We start from the raw sequence: 8,001 nt of genomic DNA, 5'->3' as shown, positions 1-8,001 counted from the left end.
TGCTTCAAAAAACGAAGACTTTTTTTGGAAAGGTATCCATAAATTGCCTGAGAGGTGGACAAAATGTGTAGCCAGCGAGGGCGCATACTTTGAATAAAATACATAAATTAAAAAAAAATGTTGAAATTGTTTTCAACAAAATAGCTACATTTTTAAAAAAATTTAAATTTTTATCCAAAAGGCTGAATTATATACTAAAAAAAGAAATCTTTAATAAAATATATGAACTTCGCACAAAAGAAATTTATTTCCCACCAAGTCTAATTTTCTATACAAAAATTAATGTTTAATCACAGTTAATTTGTCGACAAAAAAGAATTATTTTCTTTTACTTAAAAAAAAAATTAATTTTTAAACAAAAACAAACAAAAATTGTCTACAAAATAGTAAAATTTTCAGAAAACAAATTTTTTCAACTAAATTGATACATCAACCAAAATAAAACTACATTTTTAACAAAGCAGTTCTAATTTCAACCTGAAAATTTGAAAATAATTAAAATTCTTTGGAATTGCTTTAAATTATTGAAATTAATTGAAAATGTTTGGAATGTTTTAAAACATCCTAAAATATTAAAAATCCTTTGAAAGCTCTTGAAATCTCTTGAAATTTTGCAATGCTCTTGAAAATTCCTTGCAATTTTAAAAATACCCTAAAATATTTTAAATCCTTTAAAATCTCATACTAAATTATTAAAATCAATCGAAAATTCCTTAGAATCTATTTAAATATCGTAAGATATATCAAATCCAATGCAATCTTATATTAAATTACTGTAATCAATTGAGAATTCCTTGGAACCTTTTAAAATACTTTCAAGTATTTGGAAACCATCAAAATATTTTGAAACACCTTGACATCTTTTCAAGATTTATAAGGTACTTTGGAGTTTTTTAAACAGCCCTGATATAATTGTTCAAATTCTTTGAAATTCATTTAAATTATAAAAACGAATTGAAAATTCATTGACATCTTTTTAAATATCCTCAAATATTTAAAATCCTTTCAAATCTTTTGAAAACTCTTGAAAATTCCTTGAAAATTTAAAAAAAAAACCCTAAAATGTTTCAAATCTTTTGTAATCTGATACTACATTATTGAAATCAATTCAGAATTCCATGGAATCTGCTGAAATGTCCTAAACGAATTTGAGAAAGTTTAAAAAGATTCCAAGGAATTTTCAATTGATTATGGTAAGTTAATTTGAGATTTTAAAGGGTTTGATATATTTCATGGTATTTTAAAAATTTCAATATATTTTCAAGAGCTTTACAAAATTTCAAGATAATTCGAAAGATTTCAAAAAATTTTAAATATTTAAGGATGTTTTACAAGACGTCAAGGAAGTTTCAACTTATTTTTATTATTTCAAGAAATTTGAGAGAATTAAAAAAATTTTAGCATGGTTATTTTGAAGGAATTGCAATATTTGACATAATTTTAAAATGTTCCAAGGAATTTTTTATTGTTTGCAATAAATATTACGAGTTTACCGCAACATCAATTCTGTAAATGGAAATTTTCAATTCAGTAATTTCATTTCATGATCAAATGTTTTCCAACTGTTTCTAAACATTATTGATTCAAAAGAAAATTTTAATTGCAAATGTGTTTTCTAATATTATAGGAAATAACTCTGTTCTTAAAATTTTTCTATCGTTGTATACAATTTGTAAACTTTTTCAAGCTTTGAAAGAGGTAAGAAAAATGAAATACATAATGGGCAAAAAACTTAGAATATCTTAATCTTTTAAATAATTGTGTTTTGATTTTAAAAACACGAAAGAAAATCTAGAAGATTTTAGGACAATTAAAAGATTTTTGAGGAAAACTGAATGATTTCAAAAGATATTTCGAAGGTGTAGAAGTTTTGTAAAGGTTTTAAAGTAATTTAAAATTTGAAATTTTTTATATAATTTAAAATTTTCTGTACATTTTGAGAAAATTTTTTAACAATTTTATAAAATGTTGAGTATTTCGAAAAAAATGTTCGAAGCTATTTAAGAATTTTGGAAGGATAAAATTTTTTTGGTAAGATTCCTCTGGAAGTTTCTACAAATCTCCAAGTTTTTAAGGACATTGTAAAAATGTAATTTTTTATTACAAAAATTATTTAGGAATTTCAGAATTTTTGAAGAGATTAACAATATTTAAAAACATGAATAGTTTTTCGAAAAATTATTTAAAAAATTATATCTTCAAATCCTCTGAATGTCCTAAATATCTTTTAAGCTGACTCTAATTTTTCATAATATTTTGTGTGTCCTGCAAAATAAAAAAAATGCATACAAATTTTCTGCATTTTGAAATATCTCCGGAATCTTACGAAAATTGTATTTATATAACTTTAAAAAGAAACATATAAGTGGTGATTACTTCTTGTCAAAACTTGGAATGGGGTTTTACCTTTGTAACAAGCTAATAGTTATTCCAAATTTGTATTTTGTATTAAAAATGATTGTAATTGCAAAAAAAGAACATTATTTTTTAACTCTAAACTGAAGCTGAAATTAATAGCCCAGATTTTTTAAAAGATTTTTTTCCCCGATTTTTAAAGGCTAAATCTAATAACTTAGTTATTAGTACATATACTAAATTGGGAAATGTGAAAAGTATTAAAAGTTAAAAGAAAATTAGATATTTTTTTATTTAATTTATTTTAATCAATTTATTTATTTAATTAAAGTTCAACTAAATACTATTTAATTAGATTATATAGTGAGTGTTCAAGAAAGCAGTTTTAAAGAGCTACTCATCTATTTATATTGCATTTGTTTGGCGGGGAAATACATTTCTCGGAAACTCTTATCCGGTTCTGCGAACTGGAGGTGCTAAGAATCTGAAAGAATCGAAGGTTCCCCTTCGCCCTACTAATATCATTTCAACAAATTGGGCGAATTCAAAACAAAATCACACTTTGCGGACTATTCTCAGGCTGCCCAAAAAGCAAAAAGAGAAGCGTACAAGAGAACTTTGAACATCGCAGGTCTTAGCAATGAGGAAAGAAATAGACGTAGAAATGATTATGGCGCGAAAACAGGATACTTAAACGATTAGTTAAAGAAAGTAAAGATACAATTAGAGCAGAAGAAGAGATAAAAAAAATACAAAACGTCCTTGAAGGAAGCAGGAAACTACTTTATAAAAAAATGAAAGGAAACAAAAGTACAGAAATTGTCAACATGAAAAATAGTAGGGGGGAAATGGTATATGATGCAGACGGAATACTAGAGGCTTTCAGAGACTATTTTAGGAGGCAATTCGGAGATGAAGCTATAGGACACCACAACTGCGATGTTGAACACGATGCGATGAAAACTTCAATTGAAAAAGTCTGTGTCACTGAGATTAGGGATATAATTAAGAACTTGAAAAACGGTAAGGCTGTCGAGGTAGACGGTATTAACGCTGAAATGCTTAAACAAGGTGGCGCGTGCATACCACATAGACTGTGCGATTTGATAAATTTATGTTTCGAGATGGGAGACGTCCCAGACGATTGGAAAGAAGTGATTATCGTATTCGCTTAAGATTATTCAGATACTTTTATGTTAACTTTTTAATCTAAGCATCCCAAATTCACCTAGCATATATGCGAAATTACCCACTCTAATCTTCTCTACCGACATTGACAAACTGGAAAAATGCCGTCCTGTTTGACCCCTCAAGTAGAACCGTCTATCATCTATTTCAGTTCATAAACTGGCCTAAGTAATTTGCGGCGCTTGATTTTAGTTCGCAAAAGCCTCAGGTAATAGGTGGCGCTGGCGAAAATCGTTCGAAATTAGATACATGGGATCGCCTATCTCCCACCTCATCTCTGGTGGGGGCACTCCTATCTGCTTCAGGGATGGGTAAGTATAATACCCTAATGGTGTATTTTACGCAGGGTTGGTCAGTTTAGCATATCTCGAGTATTTTCTACGCATATTACGTTTTTGCCGTAATATACATCGATAAAAGTAGAAAACCGCCGAAAACAGTAGAAAACTCCTGTAAGTTATGTATTCAAAGATGGCCGACTTGTAAAATCAGTGTCATCAGTGTTGACAGGTACATAGCCTCATTTTCGAAATGTAATAATTATTAATAATTCTGTAGAATGCGTTATAGTAATTTGAAATAATAATTATGCCCGGACTTGAAAGAAATGCCTAACATGATAATGTAATCCCATTGAAGGATTTTTTTTTCGAGCGGAAGGAAGGACAGAAAACTTTCGCAGAGCCGTTTAATTTCTTCGATAATAATTATTAGGCATAATATTATCTCCCCAATTACAACCTCAAACTGCTTTAACATTTATTTAAATTTGATGACTTTTTAAATATTAGTGTTTTGCGCGATATTTACGAGGCGATTAAAATAATATAATTAATATAACACAAATCGATAAACATAAAACTCTGAAAATTTGTCTAGATTTCTAGATTCTGTAGTATTGTGAATTACAGTATCACAAAGCAGAATTTTTTCCTTTCTCGGCTTATATGAGTTTGCAGGACAATTGTTTTAACATTTTTCTTTTAGACTTACTTCCTCCATGAATTTATTTTACAATTTACTGCAATGAAAATATGAAAAGCAAACACTGCAACCACGTCCCACATCCCACATCAAGAAAAATAGATTATATAGGTATTTTTCGAAATTGACGCATGCGCACTGAAAGTTAAATTCGGGCGTAATATACGTGAAAGCACGTAGAAGACTAGAGAGGTAATATATGCGTAGAAAATCATGTATAATACGTGGAGTATTATACGTTACCAACCCTGATGTTACGTCTTAGGATCTGCAGTCGAGTTTCATTCTGTTGTAGCCGTTTGTTGATTCGTCGAAAGGGAGTTCGAAACACTGCCGTTGAATGGTGGAAACCATTACTGTAAGACCAGGTCATTTTCAATAATCACGGCATTAGTTATGTTCACTGAATGACGAACAAATTTATTTAACAGTTTTGATTTTTGTTCGTCACAGATATGATTGTTACACACAAGTACAATAATTAATCACTAAACGCTTCACATTACTAACTTGCCATTATCTATCTCTCGTTGGTTTTAAGTTTTTCCGACGGTTTTCTGAAGTAAAGATTCTGCTCTCTTTTAGCTGTATTTGCCCTTTTATGAACCATAAATGGGAGGAGACTTATCCCTTCTCTTAAGCTAAGAACCAATCACATTCCCGACGTCATGGAATTTTCCTATAAATTAGCCAATAACAAAGTAGTTCACTGCGCTTCGCATACAGGATATGAGTCATAAAATGAGTTATTCGATTATTGACATTTGCAAACATAAAAAGATGTAAATAAATCCAAAGTCCATTTTACATCCTGTCTAACCGACGCCAAAACCCATTAATGATACTAAAATTAGACCCATGACTCACTAAGTAAATAAACACTTTGGCGTAATGACCTAATTTATTTATGTGCTGCGTAGGTAAATGTACTGCGTAGTTAAATGTACTGCGTAGTTAAATGTACTGCGTAGAAGTTTAGGCTAACATATTTTCATTTTATGATAGAGAGAGTGTATCGCATTATGCATAGTTATTTTATGTAACAGGCATCTTGCATCCGGTTTAGCCTCTGCAAAAGAAGTTTCTAAGACCTGTATCCTACTTCTGATTTTTGAATTTGAAAGTTATTTTATATTTGTATTTTAACTTGTGATCCTTCATGTGAAAATTCAAATTAAATTAGGTCACGCACTCTCACATAATTTTAAAGAAATGACAAGTTTGATTTTTGGAAACCTACGTCCAGGCTTACACTAAAAATGGCTAAGTTCAAATGACATAAGTTTGCAAAAGCTAAAACCGATACAATTTGACCGACGTTCAAACGAACTCTCTCTCTAGATACTAATTCTGAACCCTTTTATAGACTCACTACTCCCACTGATTCTTATTGATTAAAAAGGGTCTATGGTCTATTAGTCATCTAGAATATTCTTTCCTTTGAGAATCATTGAGTTCTAGCAATACTAATCACTTAAGAATTCATCGAGAATATTTTCCCCTTCTTACAAGTGGTTTTCCAGTTAAATCCCACGCTTCGAATAACTGAGTCAGCCCCTATGATTTCCGAGCACCTACGCAAACAGCCCTCAACCGTAAAGTTAGTCAGTCCCATCTACCCACTTAAGTCTATTAGACCTATTTCCCCTATCAAAAGATTCATTAACCCATAGTTGAGAATATCACTCATGTGCTAACTTCCGCATTCTTACTTTTAGAAATTCAAGTTACCCCTATTTATGTTTCCTACACTCTTTTGTAATTCCTAATTTATTACTTTGTTTTCTTCTTAAGATTCCGAATGAATCACCCTTTTCAAGTGCTCAGTTTATCGCCTTGGTTCCAACCAAATAAATGGAATCCAGTGCTCCAAAACTCTTGAAATGTTGACAGTTGCATACGATGAGTCCACTCTTGAGTAAGAAAATTGTGTATAACAAAATCAAAAATTCCATTTAAATAAGTTTTTACTTAATTCATACTTTGAATTTCCCGCGCGTTTCAAATATTCCTAGGATAAGGTAATCCCCCATATTTCCATCATGGTGTCCCTAGTTTCTTCCCATTACCTATGAAAATTTCCGGAATCAAAAATGCTACTCCGTTACAGTTTACAGACGGGCCACTCCGTCACACCTCCCCCCTTCTAAAAAAAGGTGCCTTAATCAGATACCTTTTATTAATCTCAGCATACGCTCCTGTGTGTGTAAAGACTTGCATTGACAGCTAATGAGTTTGCCCTTATTTTTATTATTGAAGGAAGCGGAAAAGAATAGGTTCTTATTGTATCGACATAATTTGTTAATTTCGTATTAAATAGCATATTTTTGTAAGTGATGAAGTGTTTACATTTGTGTGAGAAACACAAAAAAGAATGAGTTTTTGGAGCAAGTACACACTTTGGAGCAAATAGTATTTTGGAATCTAATGTTTCATTTATATATAGGATTTCATAAAAAAGGTAAGTTATAATAAAAAAATTGAAATTTTATCGTTTATTTCTATATTTATAAAACTTGATATAAAATAACAATGTTTATATATCGCTAGTGCTTATAATGGCACTTTTTTGCACCTTTCTATACAATATGACCTAACCTAATAGAGCATAATTGATATATTTTCCCTAACTAACCAACTGTCTTTAATTCTCTTCTTAAAATTTAATTTTAATTTTTTTTTTATTTTGCATTTTTAGTCATTTTAGTCCTGTAGAGGATGAGCCACTAATTGTAGCTTATCTAAATTAACGACTTTGACCCTATTAGTTTTTTCATCCCTAATCTGAGCATCGGCCTCTCTGATCATCTTTTCTATTACATATTGTCCTTCAAAGAAAGGATCAAATTTCTTATTATTTCTGTTTTCTACTTTTAGAGCTACCTTGCTTCCTACAGAGAAATTTTGAGGATTCTATGTGCGAACATAGTATAATTTTGATTTTTTTTTAGCTATTTCTATTCGTTCGTGTGCCAACTTTTGCGAATCATCTAATTTATGAAATAAATGTTGAAGGTACAATGCATACGTCATCTCAGATGGATCTATAGAAAAACTTGTTGGAATATTGGCCTCCCTACCAAATACTAAGGAATATGGCGTAAAACCTGTAGCTTCGTGTACCTGAGTATTATGTGAGAAAATTGCATAATGGAGCCACTCATCCCAATCTTGTGCATTACCAAACTGTATCAGGTATTCTACAAGAGTTTGATGGCTTCTTTCCAAAGAGCTCAATGATTGTGGATATAAGCTGTGGATTGGATCTTCTCAATATTGAAGATTTCACAAAAGGTTCGTATAACTTTGCCAGTAAAGTTTTTGCCTTAAGGGCATGTGACACAGCTAAATACCTATATTACCGACCACAGCTTTTCAGTTCACTGAATGTTTTTTTGAACCTAAGAACTTTTTTTGTAAGTAAAATATCGAGCTGAAACTTCGGGAAATGTATTAGAGTGCAATAAAGTACGT

The sequence above is a fragment of the Belonocnema kinseyi genome, chromosome 1, assembly GCF_010883055.1.
Source record: "Belonocnema kinseyi isolate 2016_QV_RU_SX_M_011 chromosome 1, B_treatae_v1, whole genome shotgun sequence".
Classification (NCBI taxonomy): domain Eukaryota; kingdom Metazoa; phylum Arthropoda; class Insecta; order Hymenoptera; family Cynipidae; genus Belonocnema; species Belonocnema kinseyi.
Note: the sequence above shows the minus strand (reverse complement) of the source record.